This window comes from Tachyglossus aculeatus, chromosome 9 (assembly GCF_015852505.1).
Source record: "Tachyglossus aculeatus isolate mTacAcu1 chromosome 9, mTacAcu1.pri, whole genome shotgun sequence".
Lineage (NCBI taxonomy): Eukaryota > Metazoa > Chordata > Mammalia > Monotremata > Tachyglossidae > Tachyglossus > Tachyglossus aculeatus.
Window position 1 is genome coordinate 37938401 of NC_052074.1, and position 21998 is coordinate 37960398.

The 21998-nt window shown below is 44.4% G+C and overlaps 1 protein-coding gene across 1 annotated transcript in view; it reads right to left on the reverse strand.

The window, feature by feature from the left end:
- LRP1B (LDL receptor related protein 1B) overlaps positions 1-21998 on the reverse strand; it is a 564327-nt gene that overhangs the window by 497753 nt on the left and 44576 nt on the right. The gene's annotated exons all lie outside the window — the stretch shown is intronic.

Consider the following 21998-nt stretch of genomic DNA (forward strand, 5'->3'; position numbering starts at 1 on the left):
AGACTGGGAGTCAGTTGCCACAGACAAACCATCCTGGCATATGGCAGTCCGGAAGGGAGTGATTTTTTTTGAGGAGAAGCTCTCAGAGGATTTTGGGGAAAGGGGTAAGTGTGGAAGCAGAGCCAGCCATCGTAGACAGACACGGAGGAATGCAGAACATCCCCGAGAGACAGGGCAGAGGCTTGTACCCTGTCCAGTCCCTGGGTCTCGGAGCAAAGGGGTATGAGCACGAGGCGACTCATACTCTTTGACTGAGGGAAGTGGCTAGAGGAAGGATAAGGCGCAGGCGCCAATGCCAGCACTATAGGAACCAAAGGAATCCAGCAGGTCTCTGACACCCAGAGCAAGGAGGCCTGGGAGGCCTAAAAATAATCCAAAACGCCCTCAGGGATCGCAACAGCCTAATTTGGAAGTACATCTTTCCCCCAGAGCCTCCACTGCCACTGCTCTCTATGCCAAAAATGAAAGTTGAATAAATCAAGCAATAAAGGGAGCTGATTGTTGGCACAATTAATTAAAGATGGAGGTGAGGACGGTGTTTATCTCGCAATTAAAGACAAACACGAGTGTCAAATTATCGAAAGGAAGAAGGAAACAATCCTGTGAGAACATATTGCTGGAAAATATAACCCTCTGAAATTGTGCAGGAAATTAAGAGAGAGAAAGTCATTGTAGATTCTGTAAATTTACCAAAATCTTATCATGCACCCTACACACTAGGTGGGCTAAACCAGGAAGATCTGAAGTGGGGCATCTAACAGTTAGAATGAAGCAAAATGATATTTCTGAGCCAGGAAATGAACGGGGCCTGCCTCAGGGCCTCTGTCCTCAATCTCCAGCACAGAGAACCCTGCATGGCCAACTCCATGCTATAAGGAAGGGGAGATGAGAGGCCAGCTGTAACTGGAGGACTGTAGACTGTAAACTCACTGTGGGCAGGGAACATACCTACCAACTCAATTATACTGTACTCTCCCAGGTACTTAGTACAGGACTCTGCACACAATAAAAGCTCAACAAAAATATGATTGACTGATTGAAGGTACATCCCATATGAAGAGGAGGAATTGTGCCATTGCAACAGACAAGATAGTCTATTTTCAAAGGGGTCAGAGATAACCTAAGAGAGAAACCTGTACCATATGGTATTTGTAAGTTCATGGGTTTTGGAAGAATCTGTGCAGGGCTTTTGTCACCCCTCCTCCACAGCAGCCACCTCTAGAACCATCAGCATCATGGCCTAGCGGATGGAGAAGCAGCGTGGCTTAGTGGGAAGAGCCCAGGTTGTGGGTTCTAATCCCAACTCCTCCACTTATCAGCTATGTGACTTTGGGTGAGTCGCTTTACTTCTCCGTGCCTCAGTTACCTCATATGTACAGTGAGGATTAAGACTGTGAGCCCCATGTGGGACAACTTGATTACCTTGTATTCAAGGTAAGTACCCCCCACCTAGCGCTTAGAACAGTGTTTGGCACATCGTGCTTAACACCATCATCATCATCATCATCATAGAGAATGGGCCTGGGAATCAGAAGAATCTGGGTTTTTATCCCTACATCGCCACTTATCTGCTGTATGACCCTGGGCAAAGTCACTTAACATTTCTGTGCTTCGGTAACTTCATCTGTAAAATGGGGATTAAGACTGTGAGGACATGGATAAATGGACTGTATCCAATCTGATTAGCTTGTATCTATTTCAGGGCTTAATACAGTGCCTGTCATAGAGTAAGCACTTAAATACCTTAAAAAACATGTAGGGGAGTTGGGACACAGCCAAAACTATCCTATCACTTCTTACACTCGAGTCCCTTGAGGCTCACTGCTGGATTATCTTCTAGCTACCTCAATGCTTAGAATAGTGCTTGGCAGATTGCAAGAGCTCCATCAATATTATCATCATCATATCAAGACTGCCCTTTCCCACTTGCTCTTTATTTGCCTTTGTATGTGCTTGGCGTGACTTTTTATGGCATTTGTTAAGCGCTTACTATGTGTCAAGCACTATTCTAAATTCTGGGGTAGGCACAGGTTAATTAAGTTGGACACATTCCTTGTCCTGCAAAGGCCTCACAGTCTAAGTAGGAAGGGTCACTGGTATTTCATACCCATTTTACAGTTGAGGGAGCTGAGGCACAGAGATGTCAAGTGACTTGCACAAGCTCCCACAGCAAGCATTTGGCAGAGCTGGGATTAGAACCCAGGTCCTCTGACCCAAAGGCCCATGCTCTTTCCGCTAGACCACCCTCCTTCTTATTCCTCCCTGATGTTTCTTCCAGTGAGGGATGCCTGTGTTCCCATCCAGCTTTCGCTCCTTCTGCTTGTTCCGGGGAGAGAGAGAGGCCAAGGATTTTAAAGAGGAGTTTGGAATTGCCAACCTCCACTGAACCACACATCTAATCTTGTCCAATCGGCCCCAGTATTTAATTCTAGATTCAACAGTCGTGTCCTAGGATCAAGCAAAGCTACTGCGTAATAATAATAATAATAATAATGATGGCATTTATTAAGCACTCACTATGTGCACTGTTCTAAGCACTGGGGTGGTTAAAAAGTGATCAGGTTGACCCACGGGGGGCTCACAGTCTTAATCCCCATTTTACAGATGAGGGAACTGAGGCCCAGAGAACTTAAGTGACTTGCCCAAAGTCACACAGCTGACAAGTGGGGTGCTGGGATTTGAACCCATGACCTCTAACTCCAAAGCCCATGCTCTTTCCACTGAGCCAAGCTGCTTCTGTATAGATAAGACCACAAAACGCGCAGACTTGAATGTGCTGGCAACACGTTCCATGCCCAGCTGACTCAGAGCGGCAGATTTCCCCACGGATTGCTCTACATTCCCCGACAGATTACTCAACATTTCACCACAGATCACTTGACATCCCCTCGAGTCCTACACTCCATCGTGGGGACAGGTGGCAGGGGGCCCAGGGGTGGGTGAAGAATAAATAGGATTGACTTACTGATTGAAAGACAGGGGAGGAGGGAGATGTTCAATCGTGTTCCCATTGGAAATCTGCTTTCAAGACTGCAAATTTGTTTTTTTTTAAACTCACAGGTGGGAAAGGTAGTGCTGACGGGAATCAGGGTCATTATGAGTCCTTACAAGGGAGAAGAGAGATCTCCCAGAACTCTCCCACCTCAGGGTCCTTCCCTGCCTTGGCCTTCTCCTCCCTTGGGTTCCACTTTCTACCTTTGATCCTTGCTTATGAGGCTCAAGACCTCAGGCATACTTCTGACATTCCTGCCCCTTTCATCCCTCTGAGTCTCTTTTAAGAGTATTTTGAGTAGCTTGAAGGGAGGTAATGTGGCCTAGGGGAAAGACCATGGGACTGAGAGTCAGGAGACAGGGTTCTAGTCTGGGCTTCATCACTGACTCACTCTGTGACCCTGGGCTATCAATCAATCAATCAATCGTATTTATTGAGCGCTTACTATGTGCAGAGCACTGTACTAAGCACTTGGGAAGTACAAATTGGCAACACATAGAGACAGTCCCTACCCAACAGTGGGCTCACAGTCTAAAAGAGTGGGCTAGTCACATACTGACCCTGTGCCTTATCTTCTTTTTCATAATAATAATAATGATGGCATTTATCATCATCAATCGTATTTATTGAGCGCTTACTATGTGCAGAGCACTGTACTAAGAGCTGGGGCGGTTACAAGGTGATCAGGTTGTCCCACGTGGGGCTCACAGTCTTCATCCCCATTTTACAGATGAGGTAACTAAGGCACAGAGAAGTGAAGTGACTTGCCCAAAGTCACACAGCTGACAATAGGCAGAGTAGGGATTTGAACCCATGACCTCTGACTCCAAAGCCCGTGCTCTTTCCACTGAGCCAAGCTGCTTCTCCTGACCTACGCTCCCTCCCTTTTCTACTCTAAGCCTCTCGAAAGCAGTATCTATGCCTTTCATTTTTATTGTGTGTTCCCGAGCAGTGAGGTAGGGGTGGAAGAGGAGGATAAAGAGGACAATGAGGAGGAGGATGACAAAGACTAAGAGGAGGAGAATGCAGAGGAGAAAAAGGAGGAGAGGGAGCATGAGGAGAATGAGGATGAGGATGATGAGGAAGAGGAGGAGGAGTGGAAAGAGAATGTGCCTGGGAGTTAGAGGACCTGGGTTCTCTAATCCCAGTTCCACTACTGACTTGGGCAAGTCACATACTATACCTATGCCTCAATTACGTCATCTGTAAAATGGGAAGTAAATCCTCCTCCCTCCAACTTAGACTGCAAGACATTTGTGGGAAAGGGACTGTAACCAACTTACAACAACACTTAGTACAGTGCCTGGCACATAAGTAAGGTCTTAATAAGTACCATTTTTTTTAAAGTGACATGTCAATATGCACAAGCATAAGCCGCAGGTTTGTCAATCACAATGCACCAAACTGCATTTTATGGTTGTGAATGCACAAGTGTGGAGTTGGTGAAGAAGGGCTGAGATCATAGCTGAGGTGGATAGGACCCGTACTGGGTAGAGGAGAGCAAAGAAGAGATTAATTGTCCACCGTGTGCAAAACACTATACTAAGGATATGGAGAATTCATGGATGCATATAATGAAATTGCTACCCATAAGGAAGATCCAGGGAAAACCAGCAGCCCATTCAATGAGTTCAGGAAGAGACAGGTAGAATCCAACACATCAACCATGGCCGTGCCTGAGCATCTACTGAATATAAGGCACCATGTGCTGGGTCGTGAGAAGGAGGTGGGCACCACAGCAGCAAGAGACATTCTACACCCTCAGGATGATTCCACTCTAATGGGGATGCCCAAGGATGAACTTCAGTATCCAACAGGTAAATGCACTCTGCCCTGTCTCAGCATCCTTCTCTGGAAGACACGAAGGGGAGGGAGGAAAGGAGGGAAAAAGGGAAAGATGGAGGGAAGGAGAGAAGAAGGAAAGAAAAAAGGAAGAGAAGGAGAATTGACACAGATAGAGGGAGAGAAGGAGGAAAGGAAGAAGAGAGGGAGAGATGGGAGCAACATTTGGACCGTAAACTCCCCTTTTGACTGCCAGCTTATTGTGGACAGGGAATATGTCTCCCAACTCTGTTGTACTGTACTCTGTTGGTTGCTTAGGACAGTGATCTGCACATAGTAAGTGCTCAATGCATAACACTGATTGATTGGGATTAGATTGGATTTGAGCTTCTCATCTTGCTTTCCTCCCCTAGTGTTAAAGTCCCTGGTTTTTAAGTCAGGGTGTCCCTGGGTTAGTGCCCTTTCTGCTTATTCAGTAAACAAAAGAGCTGTTGAGAAGCAGTGTGGCCTAGTGGATAGAGTAGGGTCCTGGGAGTCAGAAGGACCTGGGTTCCAATCTCAGATATGCTAATTGTCCGCTGCATGACCTTGGGCAACTTACATAACTTCCCTTTGTCTTAGTTACCTCATCTGTAAAATGGGGATTAAGACTATGAGTTCCACGCAGGACAGGGACTGTGTCCAATCCTATTTGCTTGTATCCACCTCAGTGCTTAGCACAGTGCCTGGCACAGAGTAAGCACTGAACAAATATCATTATTACTGACCATCTCTAGCAGCAGTAACTACACGGCCTGGTGGCAGACAGTTTGACATCCTGCCCATTTTGGGAACTTGCCACCTCTCATCAGGATCCCAGGTCGCCCATGACCCCCAGGACCCCCAACCTAATGCCCTTGGATTCGGGGCTCCTTAAGGACAAGGATAGATCTTCTTCTTCCTCAGTATCCTAGTGTGTCTCAGGCCTGGGCCAAGTACTTTGCCGATGCGCGCCAGCAGATAAATCCAGCATCCTGTTCGGCAATGACAAATCTGATCTGAATCATCCACGGGCCCCATCCAGACTTTTGCTTTAGATCAGAATCTCCCAAGCGAAAACCCCAAAGTCTCCTAATTTCTTTCTCTAAACCACTGGGCGCCACGTTCCCAGAATGTGCAAATGAGAAGTAGGAATCTGAAACATGAATTTTAGATGACAGGAATGAGGAGAGTGCGATTTTTTTTCCTTTTGCTACATAAAATATCAATAAAAAGGCAAGTTAAATAAAAATGAGCATCCCGGGAGGTGGGTGGAATGCAGAGAGCGCTGCTGGGTGAAGCTGCAGAGGAAATGAGGATCTTGCCTCATCTCTTTCTTGGAACATTTCAACCAATTCTAGGCTCCTCTCCCAGCTTCAACATCATCGCCCCGTATCGCTGTGTGGGTTAATTAAACAAGGCAATCGCAACCCATGCCCATGGTCTAGGACCCCTGACAGCCTGGGTCATCCCCAACTGCAAAATTGGATTAAAAAACCCGTTCTCCCTCCTACTTGGACTGTGAGCCCCATGTGGGACATATTTGTATCCACTGCAGCACTTAGTACAGTGCTTGGGACATAGTAAACACTTATATACAATTGCTAAGGAAAACGTTCCCTGGAATCAACTCGGCTCCAGTCATTTAGGGTCCCTGAAAAAAGATTTGATAAAAAGACAGAACTGTATTCCCTGGGCAGAACCCTACAATGACTGAGGTAATTTCCAGCTATGAGTTGAGCTGATTTTGATTCCCATAGTCTTAGAGGGCTGTTTTTTCATTCATTTATTAAATTCATGAATTCATTCCTTCAATCATATTTATTGAGAGCTTACTGTGTGCAGAACACTGTACTAAGCGCTTAGGAGAGTACACTACAATAATAAACAGATACGTTCCCTGACCAGAATGAGCTTACAAACTAGAGTGGGGAGACAGACATTAATATAAATGAATATTGAACAACTTCTGTGAGTGACCTTGGGCAAGGGCCTTAGCCTCTCTGAGCTTCAGTCTGTAAAATAAGGATGGGATTGATCGTGAGCCCAGTGTAGGGCAGGGACTGTGTCTGACCATATAACCTTGCCCCCAGCCCAGTGCTTAGCACCTAGTAATAGCTTAAACATGCCATGAACAATAGCAACAACAACAGGACATGCATAAAGGAGGGTTAACACTGACCAGATTGTAATGGGTAAGATGGTTTCAGGATGCAAATTGTGCTTGACTGGGTCAACACAAATCAAAACAAGACACGGTATGTAGCAAAATAATGATTATAGTGGTATCTGTTAAGGTTTTACTATGTGCCAGGCACTGTACTAAGTGCTGGGGTAGATACAACATAATCAGGTTGGACACAGTCCCTGTCCCACATAGGGCTCACAGTCTTAATACCCACTTTACAGATGGAGAAATTGAGGCACAGAGAAGTTAAATGACTTACCCAAGGTCACACAGCAGACAAGTGGCAGAGCCAAGATTAGAACAAGGTCCTTGCTTTTTTCACTGGGCCACACTGTCCCCTCCATCTTATCAATGGTGATGACTGACAGACAGATAGCATCCTGTCTCAGAAATGACAAAGACCTGGGTTTAAGAACCCACTATATCTCTATCAGGACACCACATGTACCTTCATCTGCAGGTTAAATGTAACAACTCCATTTCTTCCAAGCCTCCATCTTCCTCTCAACAGATGAGGGGTGGAGGGAGATCTTGCTTTGAGCCCCAGTGACAGTGGATGGGCTTATTTAATGCCATTCATTAGCAGCAGACTTAATTTTCTATCCCCAGGTAATATTTTCCAGGTTAGCTTATGGTTAAGACTTTTAAGTTATCTTTAAACAGGCTTCCTGCAGGCTTACTTACTCTATCTTCCATTATAACTTGCAGTTTAGGATGGAGAGGAAGCAGGTGATGTTTGTGGCTGACAGTATTCTTTAAATGCTTAAGACAGATATCTTATTACCAGCTCAAAGTCGGCTTAACTAGAATATCGGACACAACTGGAAATCGTCTAGCCTGAACCCCCAGTATCTTCCAAGTGAATATGTGCTCACAGCACCGATCAATCAGTAATGTTTATAGAGCATCTGCTGGGTGAAGATCACAGAACTATGAGCGTAGGGGAGGACAGATTAAGATAGAAGTCTGGATCCCTGCCCTGGAGGAACTTACATTCTAACGAGAAGCCTATGTTCCAGATAAGACAGTAGACACAAACACACACTCTGCTCTGACACAGACACGAAAGGAGGCTATGGCTGTGAGTACCAGAAAATAGACACTACTTTAATAAGGGCAGGGGGGAGCAATCCAGGTGGCATAAATATTTCCATCTTATATATACCAACTTGTACTTCCGAAGCGCGTAGTACGGTGCTCTGCACCCAGTAAGCGCTCAATAAGTACGATTGAATGAATGAATGAATATGTCCAGGTCAGAGAAATAGTTCCAGTCTTCACAATGGGCAGACCTTTAATCCAATGAAGCAAAGCCTCCACTTGATGAAAAACTCCCTTTTATGTAGCTGGAACTGTGCTTATCTAAAGCATTTTCTTCTGAGGACTTCATATTTTAGGAATGAAAATAAGCATAGCTGGTGGCTCCTTCTACCTAGGGTTTTTCCTTCTGTGTGAATGTGAAGTCAACATGCCCTTGGTTCTCTGTGGTATGAAAAGAATGGATGGTCTTATCCCAAGGGCCATGATTATGAAGAAATTGGGAAAAAATGCCTAATGCACCTTCATAGTAAATACTACCTATATTCTAGGAAGGCAGGAGAAAAAGTCATTTTTGAATAAAAATCAGTTGGACACGGATAACTTAATTGTGTATTTACAGTGACTTTCGATTCAATCATTTTAGTTTTCTTACTTATGAATGGAATTAAATTAAAATATCCAATTTGCATTCGGAGTTCCCATTATGTGCCATGATAGCCACCCAAAGAATTGCATTCTATCGGTCCCACAATCTATTAACATTCAAATTAACCTAATTACAAAAGCCGCTATTAAGTTACTCACAGTAGTATTAGCAAAGTTCTGTCATCACTGGCTCAATTGGACGTCCCCATTTTCAGTGGTTTATAACTAATTCACTGGGCTGAAACGGGTACTCAAATGTGTAGCCATTATGAAGGCAGAATGGGCTCTGATTTCACTGGGGGCTGTTGAAACATAAACACTTCCTTGAAGCATTCAGGCTTGTTTTCGTTTTTAAACTACAGATAAACCAGTAGAGTCCAGAGAGAGATACCGGTAGGAGTTGAAATTGGGAGGAGAAAGAATGCAAGTTGAGGTGTAGAGGAAGAAAACAGAGGATAATAGTAATATTAATAACAATGATAGTATTTGTTAAGCGCTTACTATCGCCAAGCACTGTTCTAAGCACTGGGGTAGATACAAGGTAATCAGGTTGACCCACGTGGGGCTCACAGTCTTAATCCCCATTTTACAGATGAGGCAATTGAGGCCCAGAGAAGTGAAGATTATCAATCGGTGGTACTTACTGAGAGCTTATTGTCTGCAGAGCACTGCACTATGTGCTTGGGAGAGTACACTCTAGCAGAGATTGTAAGCACAAACCCTGCAGTCAAGGATAGATAAGAGTGAGAGAGCAGAGTACTTTGAAATGACTGGTTGGATTCTGTGTGAGAAAGAGGAATAGAAAGCCACTGGAGGTTTTGGGGGAGGGGAATAATAACAGAACGATGATCGTGGTACTTCTGAAGTACTTACCCTGTGCCAAGCACTGTACTTATGGGGTAAATACAAGATGATCAGATCCGACATAGCTCCTGTCCTCTGTGGAGTTTACAGTCTAAGTAGGAAGGAGAACAGGTAGGAGGGAGAAGCAGTGTGGCCTAGCTGATAGAGCACAGGCTTGGGAGGCAGAAGTACCTGGGTTCTAATCCGACTCCACTACTGTCCTGCTTTGTGACCTTGGACCAGCCACTTAACTTCTCTATGCCTCAGTTACCTAATCTGTAAAATGGGGATTAAGACTGTGAACCCCATATAAGACAGGGACATTGTCCAATCTGATTAGCTTGTATCTACTTCAGGGCTTAGAACAGTTCCAGGCACGTAGTAAATACTTAACAAATACCATAAAAAACAAAACAGATACTGAATCTCCATTTTACAGATGAGGAAACTGAAATCCAGAATACTTAACTGATTTGCCCAAAGTCACACAGCAGGCATATGGAAGAGCCGTGATTAGAACCCGGTCCTTAGAACCAGTCCTGTGTTTTTTCCACTAGGTCATGCTTCTCAGCTAGAACACGACCAGCGGGGACCAAAGAGAATCAGTTCCTCCATGCAGGTTGCCATACCAAAGTTTTGGGGGCCGTGGTCCCCGATAGGAGACTCTACATTCAGGAGGCTCTGGGGAGAGGTTTTGTTGAATTGGATAGATGCCAGGCCCCTGTACAGCCCTGGTCTAATGGGCAGGGAGGGGACAGGCACACCAGGAAAAATCCACTCAACAAGAAGCAGTACTGTAGAAGAAGCCAGGTTGGCGGTACATTAGCCCTCCAACCCCAGGCGATACTCACGGGGACAACTCCCCCAGCTGATGGACTCAGAGCTGCAGGTCCCCAGGATCCACTTGTTAGCATCATGGAGGCCAGCAAGCAGTGTGGCCTAGTGGAAAGAACATGGGCTCTAATCCCAGCTCCACCACTTACCTGCTGTGTGACTTTGGGCAAGTCACTTCATTTTCCTGTGCCTCAGTTCCCTCATCTGCAAAATGGGGATTCAATTCCTGTTCCTCTACGCTGTAAGCTCATTGTGGGAAGGGAATGATTCTACTACTTCTGTTGCATTATACTCTCCCAAGTGCTTCAGACTGTGCTCTGCACATAGCAAGCATTTAGATAATTTGATTGATTGACTGTTCTCTCTCCTACTTAGATGGTAAGCCCCATGGGGGACCTGATTATCTTGTAATAATAATAATAATAATGATGATGATGGTATTTGTTAAGCACTTACTATGTAAGCACTGGGATAGAGGCAAGGTAATCAGGTTGTCCCACTTAGAGCTCACAGACTTCATCCCCATTTGACAGATGAGGGAACTGAGGCCCAGAGAAGTGAAGTGACTTTCCCAAGGTCACATAGCCAACAAGTGGCAGAGCCAGCATTAGAACCCATGATCTCTGACTCCCAAACCCGGGCTCTTTTCACTAAGCCATGCTGATTCCCCAGAGCTTAGTTCAGTGCTTGGCACACAGTAAGCACTTAGATACCACAGTTATTATCCCAGGGTTCAAAAGAGGCAGCACACTTTGTGTTTCCATGACGACCTCTTGCACGGCATGATGCCCGTGGCCATGGAGCCTCTTTCATACCATCCAATCCGTGGACCGCTGCCTCCATTAAACGTAATGGCTCTCTGGGTCTCTGCCTCAGCTGGGTGCCCCTCGGCGTTCTGCACTGTTACCCTCTGCGCCTTCCTCCTCCCGCCTCCCCGCCAGGTTCCCGTTCCAGCCATTAAATCAGCAAATATGCTGGGGCTGCACGCAGAAGAAAATAGACCAGCCAGGCCCACACTGGGTCCGTGCTTCCTCTGGAAGCTTTCCCGGAATTGACTGTTTCCAGGCTCTTCATTGAGCCTGAACTGTCCACAGGACTAATGCACATATGCTGACTCACTTGGACAGTTGACCAATTGTTTCCACTGCTCCATCGGCAAATTCTTTGGTTTTCCACCCTTTCAGGTGCGTGTTTTGTGTGGACAGGGATTGTGTTGCTTGCTCTGTACTTTCCAACCACGTAGTAGAGTGCATTTCACCCGGTGCATGCTCAATAAATGAGGCTGCTTCTACAAGGACAGCAACCACCACCACCACTACTACTACTGCTACTACTACTAGCTACTATTACTCAAGAGACAAGAGTCTGGGGTTCAAATCCCCATTAGAGCAACCCCACTCCTCAAAAAAAATGCCCACTGTCTCCTGTTCCTGCATCACACATAAACTCCTGACCATCAGCTTTAAGGCATCCTATGAGCTCATTCCCTCTCATTTATCCACTCTCTTTTCTCACCTCAGTTCAAGTTGCATTCTCTGCTCCTCTTGAGGAAACCTACTCATAGTGCCTCATTTTCTTCTCTTCCATCACCAACTGCTTGTCTTCTGCCTGGAGCTCCCTCCTTTCCATCCAGCAGATTACTATTCTTCACATCTTGAGAGATCTTCTGAAATCACATCTCCTCAGGAGATGTTCCTGATTTATTTTTCTTTCCCCCACATCGTATCCTCCAAACTAACACGTCAAACTACAAAAAATAGCGTGGTCTAGGGGAAAGAACACAGGTCTGGGGGTCGGAGGACCTAAATCCTAATTCTGGCTCTACCACTTATTTGTTGTGAGACTTTGAGCAAGTTATTTAACTTCTCTGTCCCTCAGTTCCCTCATCTGCAAAATGCGGATTCATTATCTTCTTGGACTGCGAGGCACATGTGGGATCTGATTATCTTGTGTCTACTCCTGTGCTTAGAACAGTGCTTGGCATATAGTAAGCACTAAAAAATTAACATTATTATTATTATTATTACTACTATTCAACACTTCTGAGCCAATTATAACCTAACACATGCATATTTGCTCACATACTAGACTTTCATACCAGTACAAGAGTCGGTTTCCTCTTCTATCTGTGAATGCATGAGAAGAGGTCAGAAATGGGCATTTCAGCCCGCTCCTGTGCACATTAAAATCCAAGTTGACAAACCACCAATCCCTAGTAAGAATGGTAATATCATTGTGTTATTGTTAAGTGTTTCCTACATGCTGAGCACTCTACTAAGCCTTCAATAGATAAAAGATAATGAGGTTGAACGCAGTCTCACGGTCTAAGTGGGAGGGACTCACGGTCCAAGTGGGAGGGACTCACGGTCCAAGTGGGAGGGCAAACAGGTATTGAATCCCCATTTTACGCTTGAGGAAACAGACACAAGAAGTGAACAAGTGACTTACCCAAGGTAACACAACAAACGAATGGTAAAGCTGGGATTAGAACCCAGGTCCTCTGACTCCCAAGCCCGAACTATTTCTACGAACCTACTCTGATTCTTTTCCTTATCCTTGTGGTGTCAGAAGCTTGCTTGGGATCGAGAGTGGATCTAGGCCACTTCCCAGGGACAGCCGGAAACTCCCACTGTGCAGGACCACTGGAGTGCCCGCTGTGGCTTGCCATGTCTTTGACGTCTCCAGGCTGCTTCCCTAACTGGGCATCCAGGTGATGAACAGCCACTCACCTGCCTGGGGTGCCGGTATTGGTGGGACCATGGAGACGGGCACTGATTTGAGTGACGTACGCTGAGCGCTCACTGCACACAGAAGTGCCAAGGCCTCCATGAATAAAATATCTTATTGTCCTCAGGTGCTGAGGAGTTTTTAGCACAGGGAGTGATTTTTTTTCTAAACAAATGAACAACATACATAAATCTCAGCCCGTGGTCCCTCTGTTCATTACTGTATTTCATGCCACTCTTCGCATGAGGGACCTGCTAAAGGATCCAGAGGGAAGTTTGCACCACGACAGGATTTTTTTTTCAAGTCAAGAAAATCCATTGGAAATCATTCATGATTCCCAGAATCCACTGCAGTTTGAAGGAAGCAGAGTCATAGAATAACAGAGGGTGGAATGTCGTCACCATTCAGGCCAGTGGAAAGGGAGGGGGCATCACAGATTTAAGCTTCCATATAGTAGTGGTGCGCAATGATGTCTCCTCCGATGCGATAGTGCTCTCAGGTCTTAGGAGAACTTTCTCACTCTGAATAATTGGCCCGATTAAATAGGGTCCCATGAAAGTAACTTGCCATCGTGCAAATGTTTCTATTTTGGGGCATCATTGAGAATACTCCTTTTCTCCCTCAGCTGCCACCCACTTCATCTGTCTTTGCTGAACATTTTCTGTTTGGATGTATCTCCTTTCAGATTTCACACAACGAGGTCCATGCCCAACCTTGTATGTTATCATGATCCTTCTCAAAAACACTGATCATGGAAAAGGGACAAGTGTATTTGCATAGAACTTGTCTGGGGAGGCTTGGAGTGGAACTATCACCCACATACAATTGCTGATAATAATAATAACTAATAATTATGATATTTTTAGGTTATTTGTTAAAAGCTTACTATGTTCCAGGCACTGTACTAAGCATTCATTCATTCATTCAATCGTATTTATTGAGCATTTACTGTGTGCAGAGCACTGTACTAAGCACTTGGGAAGTACAAGTTGGCAACATATAGAGATGGTCCCTACCCAACAGTGGGCTCACAGTCACTGGGGTAGATACAAGTTAATCAGGTTGGACAGAGTCCCTGTCCCACATGATGCTCACAGTCTTAATCCCCATTTGACAGATGAGGGAACTGAGGCACAGAGAAGACAAGTGACTTGCCTAAGGTCACACAGTAGACAAGTGGCAGAGCCGGTATTAGAACCCAGGTCCTTCTGATTCCCAGTCCCATGCTCTATCCATTAGGCACACTGTTTCTAATTGTTAAGCAGTTATTGTGTAACAAACAATGTGCTAAATGACGGGATAGATACAAGATAATCATGACGGGCACAGTCCCTGTCCCACTTGGGGATCACAGCTAAGTAAGTGGGAATAGGATTGAATCCCCATTTTACAGATGAAGAAACTGAGGCACAGGAAAGTTAAGCGACTTGCCCAAGGTCACATTGCAGACAAGTGGCAGAGCCAGGATTAGAACTCAGGTCTTCTCCTAGGCCATGTTGCTTCCCTTCCTTGACTGGAAAACATATTTAATGGTCGTGAGAAGCACTGCCTAGTGGGAAGAGCATTATGCAGAGTGCTTGGCACCAGTAGGAGGAAGAAGTAGTTTTGACCTCCATTTTACAGAGGAAACTGAGGCATGGGGAAGTTAAGTGACTCACCCTAGGTCACCCAGCCCTAGTTATTAATGATCTATGATGTCTCTGTCAGCTCTCCCCCATCAACGTGCATTACCCCCCGATACCTTGGCACCGGCCAAATCCGAACCGAGGGTATCACAACTTGGTATCACGTCCACGAGCCCAAATGCTGTTGTTTAAGAGGTAAAAGTTTACTGCAGGGTGATATCAAATATTCTCCTAGTGTTTTAAAAACTTAGCTGAGCTTTTAAAATATAAATTGTAATTGGGCATTTTCAACATGAAGTGTTCTTGATTAGAATGAAAGTTACAGCGGGGTGGAGCCAGAAGAGGCGAAGCTGAGAAATAAGTGGAAAAAGAGATATTGCCTTGCTTATCCTAATCAAAATGCATATCCTAACACAAAGGGAAATCATTAAGACATAGTTGCTTTTCATGTAAATAAAAGAGCCCGTAAAAATATTATTTTGTGTAGGAACCTGAAAAATACATATTTTGGAAAAAACGAAGAGAAAATAAAACAAGGCGCAACAGCTTCCAGATCCAAAACCAAGAAAAAAATACAACTGCTCATCCTCATGTCGAGGAACGTAAGATGAGGAATGCCCACTCCTGGTTTAGCCCCATGGCCTGCCCAGCCCAGGACTCTGTCTCTGACACAGTCACCCAGACACTCGGAGGAAGTGCGTACTTGTTGTCCTCATGGATGACCGCCCCATGGTTTGGGGTGAACCATCTATAATAACAATGTTGGTATTTGTTAAGTGCTTACTATGTGCAATGCACTGTTCTAAGCGCCGGGGTAGATACAAGGTAATTGGGTTGTCCCACGTGGGGCTCACAGTCTTCATCCCCATTTTCCAGATGAGGTAACTGAGGCCCAGAGAAGTGAAGTGACTTGCCCAAAGTCACACAGCTGACAAGTGGCGGAGCTGGGATTTGAACTCGCGACCTCTGACTCCAAAGCCCGTGCTCTTTCCACTGAGCCACGCTGCTATCTTCCCGGTCTTTTATCTCAACAACAACTCATGGTCCTACTTTCCATGAACCTGAACCTTTCTGGGGATTAAGTCTGCCAACCTTTCCGCTGGCTTTCCCAATATTTCCCACTCGAATCCCCTATTTTTCATTCAGAAAAATATCCACATTCCCTTAGAATCAGCTGACATTGTTCCCTGTGGGAACAAATTCCATTTTGACTACCCAGTGTGGGAAGAAGCGTTGCTTTGGATTTTGCACCCCACACCTTCAAACCTCAGTGGGCCCTGGCCCATTCTGATCGGGTAGGGTTTGGGTAACAGAAACACTGGGCTGGCTCCAGCCGCTCACTGTGGCACTGTGGAAAGTACAATCATGACCCCTCTCGGCTTGGTCCACTCTGGACTGCAGGGGCAACGTTCACTGCAGCACAGCGATCTTGTTAGTCAGCCAGTCAGTTAATTGTATGAGGAGGCAGCATGGCTTATCAGGTAGCCCATGGGTCTGAGAGTCAGAAGGACAGGGGTTGTAATCCCAGCTCTGCTACTTCTCTGATAGGTGGCAAGTCACAATTTCCCTTTGCCTCAATAACCTCATCTGCAAAATGGGGATTAAGACTGTGAGCCCCATGTGGGACATGGACTCTGTCCAACCTGATTTGCTCCACCCCAGTGCTTAGTACAGTGCTATTAAGTATTTAACAAATGTCATAATTATTATTATTATCATGTATTGAGTGCTTATGGTGTGCAGAGCACTGTACTAAGGGTTTGGGAGAGTAACATATAACAATTGACAGACATATTTCCTGCCCGCTGTGAGCTTACAGTCTTGTCTGTCCCTCTCTCTCCTTATGTTCTCCTGCTGTGCTCCCTCCATCTGTCCATCCGGGGATATGGCCACCAGAGCAGTCCATACTATCCCAGGTGTGGATACGGCAGAGCTGTAGAAAATCGTCTCAAGCACTGCACTCTGCCAAATCACACTGGTTCCTGCCTCTTGCCTACCGTGTGGCCTTGGTCATGTCATTTGACTTCTCTGGGCCTCCATTTCCTCAAATGCAAAATGGGGATGAGGTACAGCACTTATGTATCTATCTGTAATTTATGTATTTGTTTTTGGAAATAAACGCTTTTATTATTTATTCATTTCTTTATGTTGTCTGTCTCCCTTCTAGACTACAAGCTCATTGTGGGCAGGGAATGTGTCTGTTTATTGTTATATTGTACTCTCCCAAGTGCTTAGTACAGTGCTCTGCACACAATAAGCACTCAATAAATGCAATTGAATACCTCATCTTCCCGCCATAAGCCCAAGAGCCTCATGTGGGAAAGGGACTGTGTCTGATCTGATTGTACTGGATCTACTCCATAGCTTCACTCAGTACTTGGCACAGAGTACGTCTTTAGCGAATAACACATTTTTATTACTAACATTATGTCATGATGTCTTTTATAATTATTAATCATATAATTACAATTGCTTAATTAGTCATTAAGTGCACAGTAATTTAATATAATTATATGGCAATATTTATTATTAATAGATACATTAATAATTCTAATTCCAAATAGGTCATGCCTATTTGCTCACTGCTCTCTAAGCCTCAGAATGAGTCCGAGGGTCAGGGACAAGAGAGTGTCTCTTGTGCTAGCCATTTGCATTCAAATCAACTCTTCAGACAGAACTCTTTTAGACCGTGAGCCTGTCGTTGGGTAGGGATTGTCTCTGTTGCCGAATTATACTTTCCAAGCACTTAGTATAGTGCTCTGCACACAGTAAACACTCAATAAATACAACTGAATGAATGAATGAATGAAATCGCTCCTGAAGTCTCCATGCCATGCCTTAATCCATCGTTCCATCATCCCTCAGCCAAGTGCTTAGTACAATGCTCTTCGTCCAGAAACTTTTTGATAAATCCTATTGTTTGATTGGTTCACATAGCCCAGCTAGTTATTAAGGCTTGAATCGTGGCTTTTCCTTTCCTTTTCTATCTCTTTCTGTCCTCGAATGCTTCAACTCAATAAAATAACACTCGCAAACAGTAACTGGTTTCAACAGAGAGTGGATTTAGATTCTCCGATATCACAATCCAAGATGGGGTGAAAAGTAACAACCAAATTTAAAGACAGAGGATCATGAAAGCCAGAGGTAATGGAGAGGGGGTTTCCAGTGACCAGCTCAATCAAAGCACTTAGTTCAGGCTAAGTGCTCAATAAAACCCCTGATTGATCGATAATAATAATAATAATGATAGATGAATTTGCTAAGAATTTACTATGTGCCAGGCACTGTGCTAAGCCCTGGGGTGGATACAAGCAAATCAAGTCGGACACAGTCCCTGTCCCACGTAAGACTCACAGTCTCAATCCCTATTATACAGATGTGGTAACTGAGGCACAGAGAAGTGAAGCAACTCGCTCAAGGTCACACAGCAGACAAGTGGCGGAGCCAGGATTAGAACCCACGACCTTCTGATTCCCACTATGCCATGCTGAAAGCAAGCTCCCTCAAGCCGATGACAGATTTCTTCATGCTGACAGCAATTGACAGCCTTTCCTCTCAGTCTACCAGATCCCCAAAATCAAAGCCACCAAGTGGCTGGCTGTTTCCACTTAATAAAAGTCCAATTTTACCACAGCAGAGACATCACTATGCTAATATATTTTTAAACAGGCAATAAAAGTCCATTGTGAAGACATCCCCTCCACCACATTCTGTATAAAACCAGATTGAAATGTAAATTTTCCATAAAATTTCTGATGGCCACAATAAATAATATAAATTATGGTGGTATTAAAACCCAGTCTCAAGTGCTGCCACCACTCTGAAGTCCATCAAAAAAGATCAAGGATAAAATTGCTTTTCCATGAGGCAAGCCAAATGTAAAGTAAAAAAACTGACCTTGATTCTGAAGATGGCAATGAGGAGGAGAAGAAGAGGGAGGATGAAGAGGAAGGAGGAGCTGGTGATTATGATGAAGATAGTGATGACCATGATGATGACAATGGTGGTTGAGGGTGAGAAGGATGTTGGAAGTGAGAGAGGGTTGAGTGTGAGAAGGAAGATGGAGAGTGGAGGGAGAGGGGGATGGGGGATAATAATAAGGATAATAATAATAATGATAATAATAAATGACAGTGTTTGTTAAGCACTTACAATGTGCCAATCACTGTTCTAAGCACTGGGGGAGATACAAGGTAATCAGATTGTCCCATGTGGGGCTCACGGTCTTCATCTTCATTTTTACAGATGAGATAACTGAGGCACAGAGAAGTGAAGTGACCTTCCCAAAGTCACACAGGAGACAAGGTGGCAGAGCCAGGATTGGAACCCATGACCTCTGACTCCCAAGCCTGTGCTCTTTCCACTGAGCCGCACTGAGGAAGGTGAGGATGGTTTTGATGTGGAGGCATCTTGGCCTTTTCACATACGGGTCTTGGATTCCCCCTCTATGCTGTAAGCTCCTTGTGGGCAGAAAATGTGTTTACCGACTCTGTTATATTGTATTCTCCCAAGCACTTAATACAGCAGTCTGTACACAGTACACACTTAATAAATCCCAATGATTGATTGATTTATGCTTTGCCAACATTTGCCCTATAAATGATTTCCCAAAACCTCCCTTACAAGAAAAGGCTGTCAAGTTCCAGCTGTTTCCATAATCATCTTCATCTTTCATACTCTTAGACCATAAATTAGGCAAAAATGCCTTTTCTAGGTGTTCCAATGAATTTGAGCCCTTTGAATTTTTATAGCCCACATGTGGTGGTACAAGTGCCCTATATGTTCTAGTTGGTTGCATTTTTGTAAGGGAAGTAGGCTAAAAAAGTCAAGTAAGGGATCACATCTGCAAGTGAAATAGGTTGGTGGCCCGACTGCCATCGATGTTAAGGGAGAGTTGGAAGCTACGTTTCCAGAATGGATCCTGTGTTTCCCAGACAAGTGACTGGAGTTGCCCCAATCCTGAAGGCAGTGAATGAGACAGCCACGGGCAACAGGACAAAGGGACATGGTACATTGGAAGGTACTTAGGGAATCGAAAGGGGAAGGTTCCAAGCAGTCCAGATGATAGCTAAGAGCACAGTGTCACTCCCATTCTCCGATTGAATTTACCTTTGATTTACCTTGGATAGGGGCAAAGCAAAATCATTTCAGGTTTGCAAATACCTATGCTCGTGCTTTGTAGCTATTTACTTATATGTGCAAAAATTCAGAAGTTCCAAACCTCTGCCATTCATTCCAATAACAACAGTAGGGTGTCCTGGAAAAATCAACAAGTACTAAAACTACTACTACGACTGCAGCGTGGCCTATTGGATAGAGCCTGGGAGTCATAAGGATATGGGTTCTTGTCTGTCGTGTGTTGGGCAAATCACTTAACTTCTCTAGGCCTCAGTTCCTTCATCGGGAAAATGAGGATTAAGACTGTGAGGCAATTACCTTGTATCTACCCCAGCACTTAGCATAATGCCTGGCACATAGTAAGCACTTAACAAATACCACAATTACTATCATAATTATTACTACTACTAGTACTACCACCACTACAAATGATAATAATAATGATTGAGGGATTTGTTAAGCACTTACTCTGTGCTAAATCTGAACTAAGCTCTGGGGGAAGATATGGGATAATCAGGTTGGATGCAATAATAATCTGGTTTTCATGGGTACTTAGACTGGTAGTTTAGGTGGGCTGAAGATGGCATCCGATGTGATTATCTTGCATCCACTTTAGCACTTCAGTACATGGTTGGGACACAGTAAACATGTAACAGATACCATTATTAGAAAGAGGAAAATTCAGAGTGTCCATAGACTCAAGAAGCTGAGGAGGAGTTTCCCATTTCCAAAGCAGCCCAATCCCCAACTCTGCAGTCCTAAGAGTGAAGACAATTAAGATACACTAGATCAATTTTTCCTCTACCATTTCTCAACCGACAAGTTGGAAGGCATTCAACTAAGGGCAACAAAAATGATGAAGCGGCTGGAGGGATTTAATTATGAGGAAAGATTAAAGAACTAAATATGTATAACTTGGCTAAATGACAGCTAATGGAGAGAAGGGACACGAAAACTGTCTACACATATTTGAGGGATATTAACATTAAAAGGGGACATATGAATTGTTTACTTTGTTCACGCAAGTGTCTAAGACTACTGCAAGGTATTAGACAAAGAAAAACCCAGATTAAAAACCAATAAAAAACCCCTTTAGAATGATAAAAGTCTCTTTAAGTCTGGAATATTCTTGGCCTTTTCAGTCCCTCACTCACCTTCAGGAAAACCTCACCATCAGTGGTGATTTCTTCTAGCACGAGGGACAACTATATTCTTTTGAAGACAGAGAATGCTCTGTGGCTAAGATAATTCTACCTGGAACTCTTCAAGTGTCTAATACAGTGCCTGACCTCCCAGGAGACACCTAATCCTGCTGATGAGGAAGTGGAAATAAGTAGAAAATAAGAGATACAGAAAAGGGAGAGAATTTGGGTTTCCTGGTTGTCTAGTTATCGCCTTGATTAAACACTTAGCATGTGCCCAAGCCTTCTGCCAAACAATGAGTTAAATATGAACAATCAGATCAGACACAGACATTGTCCCACAGCCTTAGAGGGAAGGAAGGCAGATATCTTATCCCCATTTTACAGATGAAGAAACGGGTCCAAAGAGGTTACGTGACTTGCCCAAGTCTCACAGTAAGCAGGTGGAACAGCTGGGATTAGAATAGGGTCTCCTGACTCCCAACCATAAGCTCTTTCCACTAGGTCAAGGCCATTCGCATTTTGCAAATTCACTCTGTTTTCTTATATGTCAATGTCTTATCTTTAAAGATCTAAAAGCCATTGTTTCGGGGAGCAGGGATTTCTAAACCAAAAATGTGCGCCAAACCAGCCACACATTCCAGGACCCTGTCACATTAGAGCAGCTGTGCTTTGAGTCAATCCAATGTTTGATGTTGTTAAGTCAAGCCAACAACCAGGTTGCAAACTCCTTGAGGACAGGGAGTGTGTTTTCCGATTCTATTGTATTGCATTCTCTCAACCATTTAGTACAGTACTCTGCACATATTAGGTGATCAATAAAAACAACTGATGAATGGAATGACTCCTCACCACACTCCATGTTCAATAAGGAGTGGAAGAATCCCAACCTATCCTGAGACCCTGCTTCCTACTGTCATAGAAGCAGTGTGGTTTGGTGGTAAGGGCAGGGGCTTGGGAATCAGAAGTTGTGGGTTCTAATCCCTGCTCTGTTACTTGTCAGCTGTGTGACTTTGGGCAAGTCACTTCACTTCTCTGTGCCT